Source organism: Corapipo altera, unplaced genomic scaffold (genome assembly GCF_003945725.1).
Source record: "Corapipo altera isolate COAL_440 unplaced genomic scaffold, ASM394572v1 66, whole genome shotgun sequence".
Lineage (NCBI taxonomy): Eukaryota > Metazoa > Chordata > Aves > Passeriformes > Pipridae > Corapipo > Corapipo altera.
In genome coordinates this window covers 1020418-1044983 of record NW_020884924.1, presented here as the reverse complement: position 1 = coordinate 1044983, position 24566 = coordinate 1020418, and the positions used below count along the sequence as shown (strand labels likewise).

Below are 24566 nucleotides of genomic sequence, written 5' to 3'. Positions count from 1 at the left end.
CTAGATTGCAAGCACATCATCCTCCCAGTCAGTTGATTGCTGTGTCAGATATTTTAGTTTTCTCACTAAATGTTACCAAGCTCTAAAGAGTCCAGGTGGGGATACTTTGATCAGTCAGAGCTTTTCTTCATGAAAAAGAAAACAGATTATCTGAAGCTCCAAAAACACAGTGTGGTTTTCAAGCAAGGGGTTAAAACTACTTTTCACAACTAATACAATTTCAAATGCAGACGGTGTATTTTTGTGGGAGGGGGTTACAGAAAGGGAATCCTCAATACCAATTGGCTGGTCTGTATCAGCTGCAGTTGAGCTCAGGCTGCTGCTGAAGCGCAGTATAGATCTGAAGGGTAAATGTGTAGGGAACCACAGAAAGGGATTCGGTCGTATCCGAGAGGGGAGCCAACCTTTTCCAGTAAGAAAGTGGGTTCTACCTGCCTTTCCTGCCTGTGAGATCCTTTGTGAATGAAGGGGAACACGAGAAAGGGCAGTTTATTGCTACAGTGATTCAGAGAACGAGGCTCTGCCGCTGTGCACACTGCTGCTGCTGGTGTTGCTGGTGCTGCTGGTACTGCTGCAGCTCCACGTAGCAGGTAAGGCGGCTTTTTTGGGGGAGAAGAGAGGGATGGAGGAGAGATTGGGATGGTACTACGGTGGCTGGGGCTGTGGTGTGGGGGCTCCTGGAACACTGCACGAAGGGAAGCTGCCTCCACGGAGGAGCTGCAGAGGCACGCGCGAGAAATCTGTCCGTGTGGATCAGCAGCCTGTATTCCCTGCTCATCCCGGTTTGGAATCGCAAAACTTCAATAAGTTCTAAACAAAGTGTGCGAGTCCACAGTACCTAAAGGAAGAGGGAACAGTGCAGGGAAAGGAAGGAGCTGCACTTTCCCCTTCCCGCTTTGCAGGCGTCCAACCCTCCACCAGGTCGGGCAGCGGCTCTGAAGTACCTAGGTACATAGGTGTGGGTGCAACTACTTCTGTGGTGATGGCTAGGAAGATCAGTGCTGATAAAAAGGAAAATACAGTGTACCAAACGGGAGACTCAGTTGAGAGGGAAAATAGCTAAGAGATGGTGTGAAATTCGTGGGACTGAAAATTGTATTTGCCATATTTTTATGTCCTTTTTTTTTTTTTTCCTTAAGCGCTCAGTCCTGTGTGTGTGAATATGGGGGCAGGGGGAGAATTTCTGCAGCATTGACCTTTAAAGTAATAAGGTTCAATTAAAAACAAAGAAGGTAAGGAATGTGAATTTGACTTGAAACAACTTTGAAAGCACCTGAGCAGCTTGCTCCCTTAGGAAAAAAAAAAAAAAAGGCACTGCAGAAAAAATTTAATGGTGAGAAAGAAAATTTAGCCTTGACATACAAGATTTTCAAATGCGAACCGTGATTTTTCATTATAATGTTTCAAATTGATCTTCTACAAATTCATCATGTGATGACCAGTATAAGGTACTTAATCTTTATACAGATGGTTTAATGGTGAGTTTAGCTCTGAATTACAAATCATGCTGCAAGTGTGCCTATAACAGAGATGTGTGTAAGTACTTATCTTGAATATTTCACATAATTTTTTATGTGAATGGCTCTGTGGTTTTGATACTTCAATTCTTATTGTTTAATCTAGGTAGAAGGATGCATGTTTCTTGTCTTTTAAATATTCCTTTCAAAACATGCTATGGTGTGGTGGTGATGATGGACTTAATGTAAATCTCTGTGTTTATTGAGTGACAGTTAATTTTTTTCCTATCTTTGTGAATATCTATACAGAGCTGAACAGGATGCTGCGTGGCATCAATCAATGGTTGAGATTATTGGTAATTTCCCCCCTATTTTTAAATTCAAATATGAATGACAAAACACTAAAAATTCAGTAATACTAAGTAGATATTATTATAATGTAGCTTTTGCTCTGTGTGTGATTGCATTTCAGATACAATATAAATCAATATTAAAATGTTTCCATGAAACCATGCTTTTAGGAAATTCACAAATTTGTCAGGACGCCTTTATTTCAGTCCTCTGAACACGTTGTTAAAACTACCATGGATCACAGTGTGTTTTCAAGGGATTTCCAGGCTTCTTACAAAATATTTCCCCAGATCTGAAAGCCAGATGGTTACATTGAAGAAGTCATAAGCAGTTAATTGCTAAACTGATTTGAGAGCTCCAGAACATATCAGCATACAGACCAAAGGCTTCTGTTGCGAGTGATCAAACTAGTTACCTGATGTTGCTCTTCTTAGAGACTGGAGTCTGTGTGAGAGATGGTAGGGAAAACAGATTCTCTTTTGAGGAAGCAAGAAAAAAAATATTTTGTTTAAAAAGACTGTTTTTAAAAGTAATTTATTTTGTCTTTCTCACATCTATCACATATATGACATTCTTACTCAAGTCTGCTTTATTTGGATTAATTTGCGCCCTTCCCCTCTGTTCCCCCCCTCCCCCCCAAACTGTTCTGAATGTCAGATCTATGTTATTTGTTTATCTACTGTGTTGGATCTCTCAAAATTTCTATTCATAATACATATACAGAATTCCCTCAGTGTTTAACACTTTGTCTTTTTTTTCCCAAATATGTAGGAAGAAATAATATTTCAGTCATAATGACATACAGTAGAGAATAGATAACAGAATAGCAAATATAAATGTTATGGTTGTCTTACTATATGCAGTTCCTCATTTTGTATCCATCATTTAGAGTTTTGTTCTTCTGAAGAAAAAGATGACTAGTAATCAGTATTCAGAAGGAAAGTAAATGCTTATTTTTTTTTCTTCAACCTTAAATAACCAATTAGTTCAATAGTAGTTCTTGAGATGATTTAAAAATTTTGTAGGTTAGTAAATTCCTAAATTGCTTTTCCTTAAGTGATCTTTAGACTGACAGCTTTTTCTGTATTCAATTTATTTAAAATACTTTGTTGACACCTGTGTAATAGGAAAATGTCATGATGTTTTTATCTGTATTGCCTTTATCTGGATGCTACTACTACATTATCTTAAAGGTATGGTTATAAATGTTTCATAAAAGGTTAAAAAGTTTGTGATTAAGTAAGTATTTAAACAGTTATCACAGAATTAGAGAAGGAGGTAACTTACGTGTAAATGTGCAAAGTGTCATTATCAAATTTATCAAATATTCTTATTATCACCTAAAGCTCAAGTAAATTTTCTTTAACATGGTCAAAGGATCTGTTAGTCCTGTGTTAACTTTTCTAAACTATTCTGATGTGCACATCCAATGTAAAGTCTTACAGTAAAAAAGAGAAGATAAAGTCAGGGTGGAAAACTGCACTGTGTTCATGTGATGAAGAACAGAGGCGAGGGGGTGGGCATAGAGGTTTGTATCTCACAACCTCTACATCACAGCCATGGAAGTACATGGTGCCACCATCTCATTGCTGGGGAGTGGGCCTTTCCTCACCATATACCCTACCATAAAACTTGTACGACACTAGTAATTTCCTGTGTGAGGACTGATTCCTAAAATATAAAAACAAAGATTATTCGGAGCACAGTTTTCTCATTAGACATAACATCATAAATATCAAATTTCTTGAGGAGGGTATATGAAAAGAATTTCTGCACATACATCATTCTGAAGATGACAGTGTCTACCTGGAGGGACGTCATACCTTTTGCTCTGGAATATATTGCTTATTCTTATCCTTATGCTTTTAAAGTTCATAAGAGAATGAATGTGCTTATTACATGCCCATTCCTTGTTTTCTAGCTATAACATAATTACCTGGAACTGTTACAGAAAAGAAACAGAATGTATTTTAAGTTTAGACATATTTACTTTAAAAGGTCTATTTTTGTCATACATCCTACTTCTGATTCTAACAATATAAATCAATTTTTATATAACAATATACAAAGTTTATTAAACTCTTTAACTCTGTTGCTTATTTATACTTACATTATACTGTATTACCAGACAACATAGTTAATAATACAAATGTGAGTATTGTGTGAAATCATTTTGTGATGACAACTTGCATTTTGATTAAGTTACCACCGTTGTCCAATTCACAATCATAAGGCTTTGAAAAATGATCACATATAGGTATTTTTGCTGAGCAACTCTATTTCTGTCTTTTAGGAATACCGAATTGTTTTCTGAATGTTTTTCATAGTATTGACAAACAGTGATATCCAGGGAAGTGGTGGAATTGCCATCCCTGGATGAGTTCTAAAGGCATGTAGATGTGGCACTTCCACGTGGTTTGGTTGGTGAACACAGTAGTACTAGGTTAATAGCTGGACCTGATGATCTTAGAGGTCTCTTCCAACCTTAACAATTCTATGAGAAACTATAAATATAAAGTCAAATATAAACAAATTAATGACAGTCCTGCTGGAGTTCCTCAACACCTTGTGAAAGCCTAGAAAAGAAACATAGTTCAATTTTAGTGTTAAATGCATAAAGAAAATTATTTCTACAAGATCTAAATTACATTATTTTAAACAATAAAATATACTGATATTTTTTCAGTATGTTGTTGGGTAGAACAGCCACATTTTAACCTCATTTACACATTGTCTTTTATTTCTGACAGCTGATGTGTTTGAACCTGTGTATTAAAGACTGTTAATAAAAAGAGGCAGGAGAGAAACCCAGAATAAGAAAAAATTAAAGCTGACGTCATAGTGTCTTTGATTTTTCTTACCATGGCTTTTCATTCATGTGTTAAGAAACCCTAATACCTCTGCATTTGTCTGCTCCTCTTCAAATCATATGTACTTACCTACTGCATCAGTATCTTGGTTGGTTTCCAGGTTTTTCATTTGCAAAGTACTCTGAGGGATCTTAAATGTGAGGATCATCATATGAAGCCAAATACTGTTCTGCTTTTAAATGGCTCATAAAAATACCTCTACTTAAAACATTTCTAGGTATACACACGTTTGGTTGTGTTTACATGTACCTCTTAAACAGAGATGTTTTTATAAGACTTTTTAAAATGTGAACATAATTTGAGTTTGTATAGCACATTGAGGGTGAGATATCACAAAGAAATGAATTATGGTTCATGGTGATAACAGTGGACAAATGCTACTTAAGAAAGTATGTAGTCTGAAATGTTATGTTTTATTACACTGCATTATAAAAAATATTATGTGATTTTTGGTTTTTCTTAGGCAAATGTCTATTCACTAAAGAGACTGGAATATAACAACTAATATGAAAGATGGTTCCTCTTTTTTCAGTTCTAGATTTCACTTTTCTAAAAATCTTTGATAGGGAGGGAGGATTTGGATCTACTGTGGTACATTCATTTCCCTCAGTGTATTCACTCATCCTGGCCTGCAGTTTGGAGCTGTATGATACTTACAAGTGGTTGTGTCATAGTAGTGGAAATAATGTTGGGATATATTTTCAAGTGTACTTTGTTTTATATTGTGATATTATCAGATTCCACAGAGTAAACCTGACAACATACTTCTTAATGTAAAAACTAGGATAAAGGAATACAGATTCTGTCAGCTCCCATTAATACAGGTTGCTGCTCAGAGACCTAAATTTCAAAAAGATTGTCTCTTTTTAGGATGCCACTTAAGAGTCTGCCTAATATTAAGACATAATTCCCACATATGTCATCATGGGTTTAAGAAACTGTATGCTAAAGAAAGTAATTTTTTTTCCTTGAGACACAGTACAAGATACTAATCATCTCTCACTACTGAAAAGTTTACATTCCTATCAAATAAACAGGGGTAAGGTACTGTCTTAGCACTTTGTTTTAATGGATCCTCTTTCCTCATTTCATTATTCTTTATTGTTTTGTCTTGACTGATTTTTTTCTTCTATTCAGTGAAGCCTGTTGTGAGGGACCTGTTCATATAACTACCTTGCTAGACACCACAAAGCGGTTGGTTTTCCCTGACAGACCAAGTGGACTTTGTCATAGTTTGTTATACCTACCTTCTTTTTGAAATCTTGTAACAAATATTTTGTTTCTTTTATTTGCTTTGCACTGTGTTTCTTCTCTGCTCTGTCTCAATGCAGACGTTCTTACTATCTACAGTAAAATTTAGTTATAAACTGAATTTTGAAATACCCTGACCACTGCTTCAAAGTAGACGCTCCTGTTGTACCTATTGTCTTTCATTTCCCACTGTCCTTACCAAATTACAGATTTTTTTCCAATCATGTCTCCTCTGGTAGCAGAGTCAGAGGTGGTTGACTATGCAATACCTTCACCCACAGAAGCAGTCTCTTTTTTCAGTTCTATTTAGTGTATTATGTCTTATAAACCATTGAAAACTTTCCCAATACAATGGGACTTTTGTGGAAATAGCAATGAAGCTTGAAAATTACTTCAACTGAAGGAAAGCACTTCAAAATAACATAATGAATTTCGTAGATAATGTATTAAGGATCCAATGGATTGAATTACATAATAAAAAATTATAGTAGATATGAAAATAATAGTATTCATTTTAAAATACTTAGGTGGAAGAGAAATAAAACTTAGCTTAAGTTAAATAAACTCTCTGCTTCAAGTTTCCTATCATTGATGAAAATAACCCTTGTTCTGGTCTTTGTCAGAGAAATAAACCTGGATGATTCACTGAGGAGACAGCTCAATGATCAGGTATGACAGGCTTGATTCATCAGGATCTTTCATTTTGCATTCCAGTAGTAATTATTTATTCTTGTAGAAATATGCTTCAGTTTAGGTTGACCCTAGCCTCCTAGCCTCTTTGTGAGCATAGACTAAGAATAAAACTGCCTTAACCTTGACTGGAGCCTCCCTCAGTCACAAGATGATACTGTTCTGCTATTGGCAAATACCAGGCCTTTGGCTAGACAGAGATTATGGCTACCATGTGGCTGCCTTGCTCATTACATACATGCTGGAAGTTCTTCTTTTGGAAGCTGCTGTTAGTATGATTTAGGGAAGCCCTGAAACTGCACTGTGGATTTCCTCAGAAATGGACCAACAGCCAGCAGAAATCCTTGGGTCTAACCCTCTTCTTTCAGGTGGCAGTCTCTGTCAGAAGGGATCCTCCTATGAAATTTTTGCTGTCTGACATCTGCACTTGATTGGTCTGATATACAAAAATGAAGAATCAATTAAGCACTAATTAATAGTAATATGTGAACTTTTATAGATTCACCTAAAATGGCCTTGGGTGATTTGTTTTATACAAGACAACCACTTTCTTACTACCTGCCTCTCTGCATTCTTAATTTGTAACCTATATTTTAGGTTCTTCCCATCATGTATTTTCCCTCTCTAACCACTCATAAACATCAACTAACCTACTTGAGGTCTAAAGCTCTGGTTTAGGTTCACGATCAGAAGTATTTTCACACAAAAACATACAGATGAATGAGAAAAAAGATCTGTAAGTGTGTCTAAAGAAGGCCTCTGTGTGACTCAAAACCACACAATGTTTCAAGGACTTAATTCAATAAGTATTTTCATGGAAAGGGATATCTTATTCCAGTACATAAGATCTACAGTAGCCACATAAACTAGGCAGAAAGAAAGGAGAGTACTTTTCCAATAGCTGTATCTGGAAAGTATTTCAAGTATCTTTCTGTTTAAAAGACAGACACATTCAATCACATATCACTTTATAAAGATGCATTTTATCATGTGCAACTTCAAAAGTCTTTCAGATTGTGTCTTTGTGTCTAGAAACTTAGGTTTTTACCTACATGACTAGTTGAATTCTGCTAACACATGAAAACTGAGTACTCTCACCAGCTGTAAAGTTGGTCAAAGGTTTTTGACTGCACCTACAGACAGCTTTCTGGTGTTTGTAAATGGATGTAACAGGAGTGAGATCTATAGAAAATGCACCATACAACAAATATGATCCAATACAGACAGAATGACTTCAATAAGGGCAAACTGTGTCTGACCAATCTGGTGGCTTTCTATGATGGACTGGCTGCATCAGTGGAACATAGAAGACTGACTGAGGTCATCTACCTAGACTTCTGCAAGGCCTTTGATATAGTCATATGACATCCTTATCTCCAGTTTGGAGAGATATGAATTTGAACGGTGGAGAAGGAATTGACTGGATGGATGCAGCCAGATGGTTGTGGTCCATGGCTCTGTGTCCAGTTGGAGGTTGATGAGGAGTGGTGTCCTTCCGGGCTCTTTCTTGGGACCAGTGGTCCTTAATATCTTTATCAATGACATAAACAGTGTCATTGAGTGCACCCAGCAAGTTTTCAGCTAAACGGTGCAGTTGACACATCTGAAGGACAGGATGCCATCTAGTCAGACCTGGACAAGTTCAAGAAGCAGACCCATGAGAACTTTATGAGGTTCAACAAGTCCAATGTGGTTCGAGGCAATGCCAAACATAAGTACAGACTGTGAGATGAACTCACTGAAAGCAGCCCTGTGGAAAAGGACTTGGAGCTTCTGGTAGGTGAAAAACTCAACGTGACACGGCAGTGTCCACTTGCAGCCCAGAAAACCAACTGCATCTTGGGCAGCGTCAAAAAGCAGTGTGACCAGCTGGTCAAGGGAGGTGATTGTCCACTTCTACTTCACTCTTGTGAGACCCCACTTGGCGTCCTGTGTCCAACTCTAAAATCCTCAGCACAGAAAATGTATGACCCTGTTGGAACAGGTCCAGAGGAAGGCCACCAAGATGATCAGACTGCTGGAGCATCTCTCCTGTGAAGACAGGTTGAGAGGGGGGTTTGTTCCTCTTTTAGTTTAAAAACATTCTGATAAAAGAGAAGAGATTTAGATTATATGTTAGGAAGAAATTCTTTACTCAGAGAATAGTGAGACACTGACACAGGTTGTCCAGAGAAGCTGTGGATACCCCAGCCCTGGAAGTGCTCAAGGCCAGGCTGGATGGGACTTCCAGCAATCCGATATAGTGGGTGATACCCTTTCCCATAGCAGGGGGTTTGGATCTAGATAATCTTTAGGGTCCCTTCCAGTTTTAATCATCCTATATTTCTATGAAATATTCCTATTCGTTCTCTATTTCTTCTGATAAGATAGTATCTGTTCTCAGCGCTAGAAGCAAAGGCTGATTCTATTCATTTAAAAACTAATATCAGTAAAAAAGAAAAAAAAAATAACATTTTGCTAATGTTGGATTCTGAAAGCTTATCCAGATAGCCCAGGAGATAAGTGAACTTTTCTGTTCAATGTAACTATTATTTCTACAGTGTGCAACTCAAAAGAAAGTGAATTAAGATTTCACAGAATATTATGAGTTGAAAGAGACCCACCAAGGATCACCAAGTCCAGATCTAGAGAGAATGGGCCATAGGGGGATCAAACTCATGGACCTTGGCATTATTAACACCATGTTCTAACCAACTGAGCTAATCTCAGAATTGTATATCAGTGCCATTTTCTTGACTGTGACAGAGAGAGAGACGATCAAAGAACAGATTGCAGCTTTATTGCCTTGTGTTCCTAAGTCTTGTCATAAACAGTTGTGTTGATTTCTATATACTCTTCTCTAATTTATTAGTTGTCCCTTCACACTGAGAGGATTGCATTTTTATCCAATTACTAGATCAAATAGAAATCAGGAAGAACGAGTCATCAGTGGCTTGCATAAGATTTTTACAGTTAAAGGGTAAACAACTTTTACCTATAGAAGTTGATATGCTATTTAAACTTTATGAACAATCATAGATATCATCAGGGAGGTTCCAGAAATACAAGTGTAAATCAGACTTCAAAGTTAGAGAAGGGTCTGAGACAGTAGCTTACTCAAGTGTCTAACATTCTTCAGAAGCTGTATGTGGTTCATGGGGACTTCGTTATTATGCACAGGAAAGGTATTTCACTGGATTTGGTTCCCAAGGTTGTAGAGTGAACTGAATTGTTTAAACATGAATATGAATGTCCTTGAAGCTGTGACTGGAGAAAAAAGACTGAACACCCTTAAACTTAGCTCTTGTCAGTAAAAGCAGTATGCTCTAGTGAATTTCAATCCAACAGGTGAAAATGTCACAGGGTCTTGAGAACGTATAAAGGAAACGAGCATATAATTTGAGTATCAAGACCAAAGTATGTCTCAAGAAATAAGTAAAAGAGTGTGTATAGTAATACTAAGTGGCTTACTCTGATAAACCTTTAGAAATGTAACCAAAGTTATTCTAGTAGATGCTCTGGAACTCACAAAAAGTACAAGACACAACCCCTTAACACACCTTATATATTCTCAGAACAACTATTTAACTGAGTCATAGGTGAAGTAATTGCAGATATTTTTTAATTTTTCAAGGTGAAAGTGAAGAAAGTGGAAGCTATTGATCTGTCCTTCTAGAAAGGTATAAAAATATTTAAGATGATTACTGATTTGTCACTGTTTAGCAAGTTCTGCTGCAGATGTTCCTCTTAAAGTACCCATGCAGCTCCTGGAGAAGATCTCTTCCTCTCAACTGCTAAGCCTATTCCTACCTCTGTCAGGCAAAACAGGTTTGCTAGCATGTAATGATTTGCCTAATACTCATGTATTTACTCCCCTTTTTTGCAAAGAATTTCTATAATCATTACAACTGTAAAGATCTTTTTTTTTTTTGTGAAGAAATATATAATTCTTGATTTAAAATTTATTTCAGAAATATTTAAGAGGAAAATAATTCCTTCTTCATTTATGTTTCAGCAGTCTCAAAGGATGACGTCCATAATTCCTTGTTGCATCTGTAATTGAATAAAGCTACCAGGATGCAGTTAAAAAAGGAGGGGGGTGAGAGTCTTTGAAAGGTTTGTCTTAACTGGTTTTGAAGCTCAGTTCTGTTAACTAAACAGTGAAGAACTGATATTAAGACCTGGGCTATACAAAATCCAGCATTCCTAAAGTAGTTTCCTTAATGTTGAAAACCTCCTATGCTGAATTCTGAAGCTTTTTTCTGAAGTGCAATGTTAATTTGTCATGTAATGCTGATTCAGATTAACTGGAAGTGCATTAATTTTCACCCAGTCTCAAAGTCTTGACTCCCTGCACTATAAAAGTTTGTGAGAAATAAAAACTTTTCAAATTAGTGATTATTTTCTTCCTTCTTTAAGACAAACTTTGAGACACATAAAAATACCTTTCTATATATGTGCAAATAACTATGTTTCAGTGTAGTGTTTTAAAATTATTCCTGTCTAAATTTTAGGTTTTCCCTTCTTTGCTACCTGTCCTTTAAGAGGAGACTTAGAATCTCAGTCGTACTTGGGCTGTATGCTCTAATAGAATATAAGACCTTGGAGCATTAAGAAATCTCTCAGCTTTTAAATAGACTGTGACCTATTCATTTACAGGGCTACTTCAGTAAAGCAGTAGTTCACTTAGGTTAATTATGGATCATGGTGTGATTCGATTTGCAGAGTGCAGACTTGCCCATTATCCCCTGATGTTTGTATGGTTCATGTTATCACATCCAAATAATGATTCATGTCACCCCTTGTTCCTGAAGATATCACAGTGATTACAGGAAAGCTCGACATGCTAGTACACAAAGCCTTTAGGGTTCTGTTGGCTACTGTTGAATTATTATTTTTTGCTAGAGCATGATAAAGCAGGAAAGTCTCAGGTTTCTCTGTGACTGTGACACCTTCCTCTTGTGATTCAATTGGCCATCTGGCTGAGCAGACGGGCTGGACATTTGCAGAAATCAGATCTGTCTCTCCCTGCCTTTTGCTTCTTGCATTTTCCTTTCTTTTGGTGAGGAAAGTTAGTTGGCCTTGACCTGCTGTGACAGATTATTTGCAAGTCAAGTACTTATGACTTTTTTTCCCCTCTAACAGCTTGAGTATCTAATATGAAGATGGAGCGATTTCCAACAGGAAGGAAACATCAATACTTTTGTCCTCCTGGAGTTATCACCCAGGAGAGACTCAGACTGGTAGCCACATTGAGAAGGGAAAAACAGGATATGTTTTCTACTCTGCAAGTACCAACATAATTTCTTTTTCCAGTGCCGCCACATTATCATTTACAGTGAAGGATTGTCATCACTTAGCACAGTAATTCAAAACAGTCTCAATGATAGGATAAGAGGTGAAATTTTGACTGTGATTGTAAATGTTTATATAATGCTTTTAAGGTTTATTTTTACTTCTCATTTTTGCAGATGATCTGAATGTTTTCACTTACCACTGTGTTTATGCTGAGTGGCCTTCAGGCTGCTCACTGGTCCAGCTGCTGACAAACACTGAATCTTGTTAAATGCTTCCAATAAAACTGTCATAAACCTCACTAGCACTAAACTCTCCTAAATGTAAACCATTCCTAGTTAATATGTAGTAGAACTAAAACATGAATAGATAGAGGAATAGTTTCTTTATGCTTTTTTTTATACAAAGACCTATAGAAATAGCAAAAATGAACTTCCTTTCTTTGCTATCAACTGCACATGCAACCTAGATACAGAAGAAATTGCCCTAAGAAATAACACTGTTCTTCAAGTGAATTAGTTTTGTTATAGCTGAATTTAAAGATCCTCCAACAGCTTCTGTCACTAAGGAGAGATAATAGTTTTACTCAGTAAAAGAACATTTTTCTAAGGAAAGCCACTAATAGGGAAAAGAATTCTAAATTAAAAGCACCAGTTAACATTGTTTCTTCCACTTTCTTTGCTTCTAGTCAACGACAAACACAGCCACAGTCAACAGGGTCAAGTAGTGATGAAATATTTAAAAATGCACTTTTTTTAACCCTTCCACCCTCTCACCCACACATAAAAACATTTTCTAAAGAGTTTGAATACTGTCGATGGAATTTGTTGCTTAAATTAGACATTAGAAATAGAATTATGATTGAAATAATGTTCGTGTGTTGTCCTGTTTTGCATGGAATAACGTTGAAGTGTGGGCACTTAGAATAAATGAGTAAAGCCATTTCAAATATAGCATTTTTTTCTGCTTTAAAAGTATTATACAAACATCTCCCCAGAAATAGTGACAAGAATCTCAAAACTGTAAGCAGATTTCAAACCTTATTTAGATTTCCCAGCTGCTTGGTGGTATATACTTACAAACAAATAGTGAAAAAGTGGCTTTTGAAATTTGTACTGCATTAGAACTCTGAAAAGTTGTAAGTATTTTATTTTACTGAGTGTTGCAGCACAATTAGGACTCAAAGTCCCTCGTGGTAGGGACTTTGTTAATGTTTCGGACTAAACATTAATAAAAAGAGATTTTTTTCTTTCCCCTCCCCTTGCATCAACAGCATAATGATTTTTGAGGATCAATATTGTATTCCTGTGTTTATAAACTTAAACTCATGTTTTCTTATTTCTCTCTAGTATTTTTTCTTCTTAAGCATGTAGGGCTTATTGAAATTTGAAAGGATATTCAAACTCACCATTTCCAAAGACCAAAATCCAGGGTCATACTACCTCCTTCCCAGATCCTGTTTTCAGTGATAAATGTATAAAAAAAATTCTGGTGTTTTGATTGTGTCTAAGAAATATTCAGACTTAGTTTATAATCTGAATACAATGACCCATCTTTCAAGCAACAGACTAATGGCAGGGAACATGTCACCTGTGGGCATTTTTTTGCAAGGAAAACAAAGATTTTCATTGAAACCATGACCATAGTTGTCACTATTACCTATTAATTTTACAGTAGAATGATTTTTGTAATGAAATATAAAGACACTTCAAGGTTTCAAAGTTTGAGTTAATGCAATAATTGTAGATTAAACTGGGTACCAGTTATAATGTCAAAGCATGGGATTTTTCCATTTTGTTTTTCTTTTTATCTTTATCTTCAACAAGTAAATATAATGTGGCATATCTATATCACTATATCCTTATTTTCTTTACATGGAAAACAGTGGAGTCAAAAAGATGTCCTGAAAAAAATGTTGATTTTATTGTTGTTTTCATATAAGCCAGTAGAATCCATCCCTAGAAATAAGAAATTGTAAATGTCATCATTACAAAATATCTACATAGGAATTTTTTAACTTGTTTATTTTTTTTGCCATGTGAAAATATGTACACACATCTAAGCCAATTATATTTTGCATTTCGGCTATTTTTTTTCTCTAAAACCTGAAATTTTTCAAAGGCAAATCCCTATATTTTAAACTTTCCTAAACTGTCTTATTTAATTAATTCCTTACTTCATCTTTTCCGCATAAGATTTAAGCCCCCAAAGTATGTGTTATCTGTTGCTTGTGAACTTAATAATGTGGAAAGTTGTGTTCATCCATCTTCTTTATAGAGGTTTTCATGTGTGGTTTATTCAGCACTCAGTTTATTCTATCACTTCAGTCCAGATCAAGACTTACAGGAGCACAAATGACACCACAGACTAAATTGTAGACATTTAAGAGCTTGAAAGAATTATTAGACCTTTGTTGTTGTCTGACAACCTAAATAATTATCTTAACATCAAGGCCTGATGCTCTTCTACACTTAGTGGAAACACTGTATGTTGTTTCGGCATTCTTGTAATAGCTAGAGCTGATAATTTCCCATCTTTCCTTGAGGTTATTTATCAGACAGATAGTTTCGTGTGGGTACCTTATGATTCCTTGACAGCTGGTCATAAACCCTGATAAATGCTCCTGCCAACAAAACAACACTTGAGTTCCAAAAAAAGTCTGCAATTTTTAATAATGTAGATTATTTGATTGATGTGTAGTATGCATTTTAATTACAAAAATAAATAAGATAGAGGACATTTGTTACTTCCCTATTCACTATTCCTTAATCAGACTGCAACTAATCAAGATTTCTGATTGGCTAAAATAACCTCAGATTTAATTTACTGCACTACCATTATAGACAAAAAGAAAAGGATGAGTTATCTCACTCTGTCAAAACAGCAGAGAAGAACAAGGAAACAAGACAAACCTTGAAATATTTTAAACATGACTGCAATCTGTCAGATTAGTAATTTATTGCAACAAATGGAATGCTTCTTTTGTGAAACGACAGAGTACATTTTTTCAATATGCAATATTTATGTATATTCTTAGTACCAGAGTAGATCAGGACTGCACCTGAGACCAATGCATTTATTTTGGTTTGAGCTTGTGTAAAAGCATTTTGCATACTTTACTTAACATCGAAAGCTGTCAAATGGACCAAATGACTGGTTTATTTAGGTGGATTTTTTTTCGTAATTCAATTATATTCCACCACTCTGGTTTTACTGTGATGTCTGTTGTGTACTTCTACTACCTTCATTGCTGGTCTAGGTTTTAATGTGTGTGTGTTAGGGGAAGAATACAGCACATAAGGAGAAAGTACTTTTTCCTTGTTGTGTTCTCGTTCTCATCCATGCCATATTCTCACATGGGTGACATCAAGTTTACTTATATCTCCGTGATACATACATGGACATATACAAAGAGTAGATTTGTTTGTTTATGGGAATCTGTTAACTATACAGGCAAACAGGCCAGGTGGAAAATTCTGATAAGTCAAAGTTAGTTTTTTTCTGAAGTGCTGTCATTGCTTCAACATGTTTTGTATACTCAGGTAGAGGAAAAGAGAGATAGGAAAAAAGATACCAAAGCAGAAGTTAGCACAGTAGGCAGTGGTTAAGGAACACTTTTGGGATGAAAGAAAATAAATTTTAAATCTCCATTTCCCTTGGATTTAACCCAACTCTCATTTTAATTAAGTAACTTTTCCTCCATATTTTACAGTCTGTCTCTCCAAGGAAGTTATTTAAATTTTTATAAAAAATTAAAAGGTCATTGGTAGGGACCAGAATTGTAAATGACTCAGTAGTGCAGTGGGTGGAATACTTACCCACTCTTTCAGAGGCAGATCGGGTTTCTGTTCTGAATTGAGCCAAACAGAGGCTTCTAACCTGGATCTCCCTAAATCTCACGAGTTACCTTCTGCAGTATTAGTTGGTCTAAAATTTGGCTTCAGGCTCTTTATAGATGATTCAATATTGCCTGTAAGGAGTGTTCCCACTTGAAATCTGATAAAGTGTATAATGGGCAAAAGATAAATTTTAACTATTTCATAATCTAACTTTTTTTTAATTTATTTTTTTATTTTAAAGAGTTCTAGTCTAGGAGATGTGTTTTGGCTGCATTTATTTTCTCTTCTATTAGCATAGACCTAAAATACTTCAAGAAAAAAAAGCAGACAGTGAGAAATAGTAATCTGAAGATCTGTAATCCTGAATCTAATCTCAAAATGCAAAAACTCTCAAGGTCCTGGTTAATTTTTTGGTTATATTTGTAACCAATTCTTTGGAAATGTTTATCTCCTTGTAATACAGTTGCACAGAAGAACAGTTTATGTGATTCACTGGGGGCTTAAACAACAAGGTATGGGGTCGTTTTTATTTCCTTCGATACTATGGCTTGAAATTAAGTAGGTGCAATGCATAAGTATGAACCATTGGTTCATACTGCTTCAAATAGCACATAAAAATGATCAATTCACTAGTGTGTCATCATCTGGGAATCACTGAAAATGGTAGAAAACTGTACAACTGTCTTTGTGTCTGCAGTAAGATTCTTTCTTGTCTCCATTTCTAGGTAGAGCTTGTCCATGACATGTAGGGCATCTTTTCTATGCACATACGCACACCTGTGATCTCAACATTCCCCTAGTGTACTTATTATCCTTTTTTTTTATTCAAGCTTTTGATTGTTTTTTTAAATTGTGCTTTTTCTTTCTTTGGTATATTTCATTTCTTGTAATAATTTTTACCTCTTCTTGTCTTTCTGTATTTTCTTTTCCCTCATTCAAAAGAGGTAATGTGGCACAGTAATGTTACTGTATTGGATTTAAGAAGCCTTCTGCTTCATGCCAAGAAAGCTGGGTCACATCTGCAACAAACAATAGTTCTCAAATGCATCATCTACAGAGAAAGAGGCCTGAGGCTTGATGTAGCACAAAAAGAGATGGAATATTTTTGTAGTGATCTGCATTTGTATCATATTTGTACCTTAGTAGATATCTCCTATTTGATTGCATCTCTATTTTTACTTCTGTACTTTGTTGCAATACACAATTACACCATGGAATTGAAGATGTGAAGATACATCCAATCTCTCCAAATATTTGCTTATAAAGACAAGAAAATGTCCATATATTAAATGGACGTTTTTATGGACATAATATATTATGATCTGACTGAGCATAAAGACTGATCTTTGAGAAAATTATTTAAAGAAACAAGCTGGAAACTCCTAGATATATGTAATCAATACAACTGGATTTCTGCAAAATAGCAGAAATAACATTTTATTGTGCAAAGCTGAATCTTAATTCAGATGACTATTAAAGCATTACATATTAGCATGTCTCCTTCACTGCAGAAGAAATACTTGCTAATAAAAGTTTTGTTGTTGAGGCACTTGAATAATTAGGAAACAAGCATAGGAGAAATAAGAGAGTCTATTTAGGCTAAGTCTAGACTCCTATACTTTTTAAAAGGTACAGAATTGTTTTTATTATATTTGTTTACTTCAGACAACTGTCTGACCTTGATGAGGCTCACAGTGAGGGCTTTTATAACATGATGTTAAGGAAAACTGATGTGTTTGAAATTTCCACACAGATTCAGACATCTCAGCAATCTTTAAAAAATGTCTAATATTTTATTTGTTGAAGAATTTAACTTATTTCTGTCAATCATACAGATTCTGCATTTATCCTGTTTGATGGTAACTTTTGAGTGCTTTCCAGGTGCTGCTCTGCCTCTTGACAAACTAAAACAATAACTTTGCAAGTGATGCCATCTGTCTGCATCCTTCAGAATATGTTAACAGAAAACAAGTAGCCTTGGAAAAGGATTAACTGTTTCCATGTCGACCATGTTGGTTGCAGTTGTATCCTTAATACTGTAAAAACCCTGGCTGTAACTGTAACTACAAAGCCACATGGGGGTTTCTCTGTCATGTTGCTGAGACTGTGCCACAGCTGGTGGATTCCAAGATCTGTGGCCTTCTCAGACTAGAAAATCTGGACCAAAGAGTGCATATGTGACAAATAGTTTTGGTAGGTTGAATGTTTCATTGTTTCTTAGTTTAGGGAGGCTTTGTACTGGTGAATAAATAAATGCTGCTTCCCATATGACCAAGTAGGATGGGACAAGAAGGTTCTAAAGGGAAGATGGAGAAGAATCTAGTTTTGAACATCTGCTATGTGACTGCACAGAAGTTAATTGGCAAGTTTAAAATTGCTAGTTGAGGGTACCAGCAGATATTCCAAGTACACTTGTTCCCCAAGGAAAACTATCTTTGCTTTATTTTTTCCCAAATCCTGTTTTCTGAATGTGGCTTAATCATCATATGGAATATGTTAATATTTTGTGTATAATATTTTGTTTGCTTATGTCGTTAAAACCTCTGCACAGTAACTTTAAATGTAAGTCATTAGACAAAGAAGGAGCATAATTTTACTGTTCACATCTTAAAAAAAGCTGGAGATTATTTTCCAAAAGACATTTGGGTCTGTATTTAATTAAAAGAAATGTGTAAAACTGCATCTGATAGTTCCACCAAGCATAATTACTTTTGGCACTAACTTACCTTACTATTTTTCCATAAGCTGAAAATCAGGTTGTGTCCAGTTTCAGTTTAACCCCAAAACTGCAGCTGATTAATTTCCTTTTGTCTGTTCTTCTATAACGGAGTCCCGAGACAGCAAACCAGAAATAAGTAGCTGATCAGCTGCCACTTACCATTTCTTCCTAAACACTGACTTTCTGAAATGCTTCTCCTTATTTCCTTAGCCTGAGGTGTAAGTCTGAGACATATACACAGTTAGGGATGATAAAACTGTGGGACAGGGTGATCAGACCATATAGGTGTGCATAGTGACAAAGAAAACAGGTCCTCCATGTTCTTTATGTGGCGTGGTTTTGTTTAAAATCTTATTTACACACAGCAGGGAGTAAGTAAAGAGTAAAGCAATACAGACAAGATGTAATGAGCATGGATGGATACAGATACAACACACAGAGTATATAAAATAGAAAGCTAAAAGGATAGAAAACCATAGCATTGATAACATTAGGAAATTATTTGTTTACTGGGGATTATACATTACATCATAAATCTATATTTTGTAGATCATACTCTCCTTGAAAAGTGGCATAGTTGGCAGCATCCTAAATCAGGGTTTGTGACATCTGTGTGCCTGCAGGTGAGAGCCTATGTGGAACTTCGGAGTTCAAGGAAGAAGAAATGGTGTCTCAGAGGTTTCTCATTATTTTCATTAATAGAGTAATACACTGTCCTAAATAGAGCAAGCAGATACATCTATTTTATAATTTATTATTACATAATCTGTGTTTCAGAAAATATAGCAAATTATTTTTTCAAAATGTCTTGTTTCTCACTCTTTGCCTGGTATTTTATTCACTATATGGACACCTTATTTATAGTACAGTCTATAGTGTATTTTATAAAATTATTAGTTCATCTCCAAGCAGTTCTCTAATGTCCCTTAAATTATATTTCGGTTACTTTGCTACCTTAAAACTGAAAAGACAAAGATCATAGGTCTTATCTAGAACTGTGTCAAATAGTACTTTTATCTAATTTTCTGTGCATCTGTGCGCATGTGAAAACTATGAACCCCTTTTTTGACAGGAAACCCAAGAGAAGGTAGACTGATTTGAAGAGGAAGAGGAGAAGCCACATAGGTCTCATAGCGTCCTTAAAGCTAGAGAATGTGTTAGTAGCAAATTTGACACATAGAGGAATATCCTTAAACAGTTTGCCCTTTCTAGTACCCAAAATAATTTCCCTGTTAACAACTTCAGTTCAACCCACTGTCTTTGGACAGCAAAAAAATGCATCACAGTCTTTAATATGTCTCCATGGTGGTTTTTTTTTTGTTTTTGATGAATTGAAAGAGTATTGTTTTTATTCTCTGAGACCTAAAAGTGTGTTGTTACAAGTAATCTTTCAGAAGTTAATGTCTTCCACCTGTTTTGAGAAGACATGACTTCATGACTTCTTCAAAGTTTTGAGAATTTATTTCTTAATACTTTTTTGTACATACAATTATAATAGTTATTTTTACCTTTCCTTGCTTACTAGAGCACTTAATTCTCCCCAAAAACACTTTTTCTCCGTGCTAACAAGTTTCTGTTTCCATTTCACATTCACTTAACTCATTACATGTTGGATTTATTAGATCATCTTAGCTCCTAAAAAAGCATTATCCCTTTCTCCTGTAAGAAATCCATTTAAGATCCCCTTCCTTATTCCCTCTTACTTGACTTGTTCATGTTATAAGTGGTAGAGTTATCTTCTCTATAACAGAATAAGACTTTCATAGGTAATTTAGTCACAGCAGTGTGAAGTCATTGGTCACAGGACCAAGCCTGACAGAGTACAAGAAGTGTTCGGATAATCCTCTCAGGCACATACTGTGACTCTTGGAGATGGTCTTGTGCAGGGTTAGGAGTTGGACTCAGTGATCCCTGTGTGCCCCTTCTAACTCAGTATATTCTGTGATTCTGTGGTCAAGTCTGTATTGCCATGAGAATCATAAAATCATAGAATCAACTGGGTTGGAAAAGACCTCCGAGATCATCAAGTCCAACCCTTGATCCAGTACCACCATGGTTACTAGACCATGGCACTAAGTGCCACATCCAATCTCATCTTAAAAAACTCCAGAGACGGTGAATCCACCACCTCCTTTGGCAGCCCATTCCAATGTCTGATTACTCTGTCTTTAAAAAAGTTTTTCCTAATATCCAACCTAAACCTCCTCTGGCAGAGCTTAAGACCATGCCCTCTTGTCTTACTGATAACTACCTGGGAGAAGAGACCAACCCCCACCTGGCTACAACCTCCTTTCAGGGAGTTGGAGAGAGTGATGAGGTCTCCCCTGAGCCTCCTCTTCTCCAGGCTAAACAACCACAACTCCCTCAGCCTCTCCTCATAGGACTTGTGCTCAAGTCCCTTCACCAGTCTTGTTGCTCTTCTCCGGACCTGCTCCAGCACCTCAATATCCTTCCTGAACTGAGGGGCCCAGAACTGGACACAGTACTCCAGGTGTGGCCTCACCAGTGCTGAGTACAGGGGACGAATCACTTCCCTGGTCCTGCTGGCCGCACTGTTCCTGATTCAGGTACGGATGTCATTGGCCTCCTTGGCCACCTGGGCACACTGCTGGCTCATGTTCACCTTCCTGTCAATCCAAACTCCCAGGTCCCTTTCCACCTGGCTACTCTCCAACCACTCTGTGCCCAGCCTGTAGCACCGCAGGGTGTTGTTGTGGCCAAAGTGCAGGACCCGGCACTCGGCCTTGTTGAAGGTCAGGTTGAATGTGCAGGTTGTTAAAATAGCTTTCTCTAGAAGGCTTTTTATTAGCAGCAGGCAAACTGAAATTCTATACTTGGCACCTGTTATCATATTTGGTATAGTATTTTTCTTTCTATGAGGGGCCAAGTGTTGAGAAAAAGAGAGGTAGCAGTGAAACAAGGCAGACAGTATGCCAGCTAGAGAGTAACTGGGGGGGGGGGGGGGTGCTTCTGCAGGCATACTATCTCAGTTAGCAAATACTCTACCACAGCTATCATCAAAACAGTGTTTGACTTTGTGTCCCTTGAAGCGTTACATCTGAAAGGGCAGCAGCAGAATAAAGACAGGCAGAGACGAAAATGAACCCACAGCAGAAATGCTACTTCGACAAAAGTTCCTGTTCCCTTAGCTCAGGTAGGTGCAAGCCTTGATGAGCAGAGTAAAAGGAAAGAGGAGAAAATTGTCAGTATTTTCTTGTCTTTCTCAATCTCTATTTTATGTTCAAGCTGTCCTAATGGTTAAATTACTTTGCTGAGGCTTTTATAGCTGCAATGTTGACTATTTGGATTTTAATTCTCATTTATTAGGAAAATAGTTATAGGGATGACTAAGATGCATTTTACTCTTCTGAAAATTAACCTCTGCACACATTTACTCAGTAGATTTGTGCAATATTGTTTCTAATAAAAATGACCAGTTTTATCAAGAAAAAAACAGTAAGTCTATTAAAATCAATATATTTTAAGGCAATTTCCCACACAATTATTAAGAATTCCTCCCATTTCTGGAGCAATGCTTGCTAAAAATTATCAGGTCAGAAAGCAAAGACACATAAAAGAAACTGGTAGCTACTGTTCACGTACTGAGCATAAATATATTAGATAAAATATTTTTCTTACACTGTGTAATTAGCTACTACACATCTCTACAAGTAGATGAAATTTGCTACATGTATATCCATGTACAAGATTGCCCTTTTCACACATTTCAGAACACTTAAAATGCAGTTAATTTGCATTTTCAGTTGTTTGTCAGGCTCTCTGTTGTGCTTAATCTGTTATTTAGCATTTCAGAGTTAAGGATTAGTGGATTGATAAACTGAAGTGATAGAACTGGTACTCAATTTGCCATAGAACTGTTATAGACCTTGTAGTGTTACTCGGGAAGAGAAAAAGTAAACTATATCTGGCACTGCACTGCTACATGCTATTACAGAATCAGAAAAAATATTTATCTCTAAAATCTTTTATAGCATTGTTATTTTGAAATTCATTAGAACACCTCACCTGAATTTCAGTTTCCTTGAAATAACTGTTGTTAAATGACCACTGAAGCTTAGTTTTATTGGAAGTCATGGCTTTGAAAGCTTTTAGATGACTGAAAATATAACTTTTGATTTTACGCTTGTTTCTATTATTTTTTCAGTAGTATCACCTGAGGGTTTTAAGCAAGTAAGTTTTCAAATTTGGGCAATGCAAATGACAGCAAAACCAATCTGAGGTCATTCTTATTTTGAATCAAACTGGTTAAAAATGAAAAGAAAAGTCTTCATCAGACAAGCAGACAGGGTTGGGGTTTACTGTGCTTGTAGTTCCCAGCATAAAAAGTTATCTCTCTTCTTATGGTAGGTCATCCACTATCCCTACAGTAAAGCCCATAATAACTAGGTGAATCTACACGGCAGGGAAGTTTTCTTGGAAGAGGACATTTAAAGACTTTTTTCAACCCATTTTAAACATGTCTTTCCTACAGACATAACAAAGGTGAGATACAATGTCTATGTACACTTTCATTAAGCTCTTAAAACACTTGAATGCCCGTGTCTCTCAGTTACACAGCTCACTTCCCAGGGTTCTCCTTAGAAAGATGTTGAAGAAGAGGAATAATTACCCTCCAAAGCTGTCTAAAACAGCAAACAATTTTTCATACAGCAACACATCACTGTTCACTGATATGCACACACCCATAGCTAAGATGCAAAAGAATTTCAAGAGGCAGCTAGTGTATGGTGTGTCCATTGATCAATCTCAGTCTGCTGGATTTAGGCTTATTAAATGTGTAACTTTGGAATTAACAGTGAAATTGCTACTGGTTTTATATACACATCTCTGAATCACACCTTTTTCTTGTACGCATTGTTCATGCATGATATCCAGACTCTGAGAACTCACTTTAATAAAAAGGCTAATTGTTCAGTATATTTTCAGTTTCTTGTATTTCCCGCTGTTGACCTATTCTGTAGAAATTTCCCTCAGCTTTTTCTTCAAATTAAGCAGTCTTTTCCATGCTTTCTCAAAGTTCTTTATTAGTTTCTCCACTACATATAGCAACACCTCCTAATTGTTGATGAAACGTGTATTATTCCGGATTTATTCATATATATAGGACAGGGGACCAAGTAACCTGGGACACCTCAGGGAAAAAGAAACTAAAGAGGGTCTCTCCAGTAATGAGTGAGAAAATGAGCAAGGAAAGCAGAACAAATTGTTTCTTCAACTGAAGAAATTATTAAAGACTGTTTTGGGGCAACTGCACTAAGTTTTCACTGTCACAGATTCTTGGCAGTAGCTGTCCTAGTTTCAAGCAGCATGAAGTGTCTGAATTTATAGCTGGTGTGAAATTATGCTCTGGTATCAGCAAACAGAAGTATTGAGTTCAGATCATTCCTAAGTGCTTCAGAATGTAGAGCTCTGAAAATATCTAATTTTAGGTGATCTGATTAGAAACTGGACCTATTATTTTTATATGTTTTGAAGACCAGCTGACGGTTTATCTCACCACTCTAGATCTCCAACATTTCAGTTTCACGGTGCTAGAAGGTATGATATTCGAAAGGCACTTTGCAGTAAAACATTCATTCTTACTTCAATGAAAGCTGCAATAAATTTGAGAGAAGTAAATAGATTTGAAATGTAATAGACTGACAGTTAATTAGTTATATTTTAAATATCTAACCATGAGTAGTTTAAATTTCAAAATAGAGTTTTTCAGTGTCAGAGAATGTATTTGGGTTTTAGCTGAAGGGCAACTGAAGGGTTCTATTTCCTGCTCGGATCAAACTGTATTATTTTCTGACACAATAAGGACCAGCATAAAAGTTAGTACAGCAATAATACTAGTGAATGTTATTGACTTATATTAAAAATTTTTCAAAAATTGTCTCTTCAACTACAACATTCAGGAGTAGAAACAGTAAAAATGGCTGTTTTCTGTTTTAATAAATATACCAACATTGGGACTATCGCACTGTGAATTAATTTGGAACATTTTGGGAAACAGGAGAACAGCTCACAAAGAACTTTTAAGAATTCATGTAACATACAAGAATTTCGATCAAAGACATCTTTTTTTCTTTTATAGTAAAGATAAATTCAT

At 36.1% G+C, this 24566-nt stretch overlaps 1 protein-coding gene across 1 annotated transcript in view; it reads left to right on the top strand.

Moving 5' to 3' along the window:
• The first annotated feature begins 318 nt into the window (after nucleotides 1-318).
• The window catches only part of CDH12 (cadherin 12), a 520207-nt gene continuing 495959 nt past the window's right edge, over nucleotides 319-24566 (top strand). Inside the window, exon 1 of the mRNA XM_027657479.1 lies at nucleotides 319-590. The gene's annotated coding sequence lies outside the window, so the exon portion shown is untranslated. The remainder of the gene's footprint in view (nucleotides 591-24566) is intronic.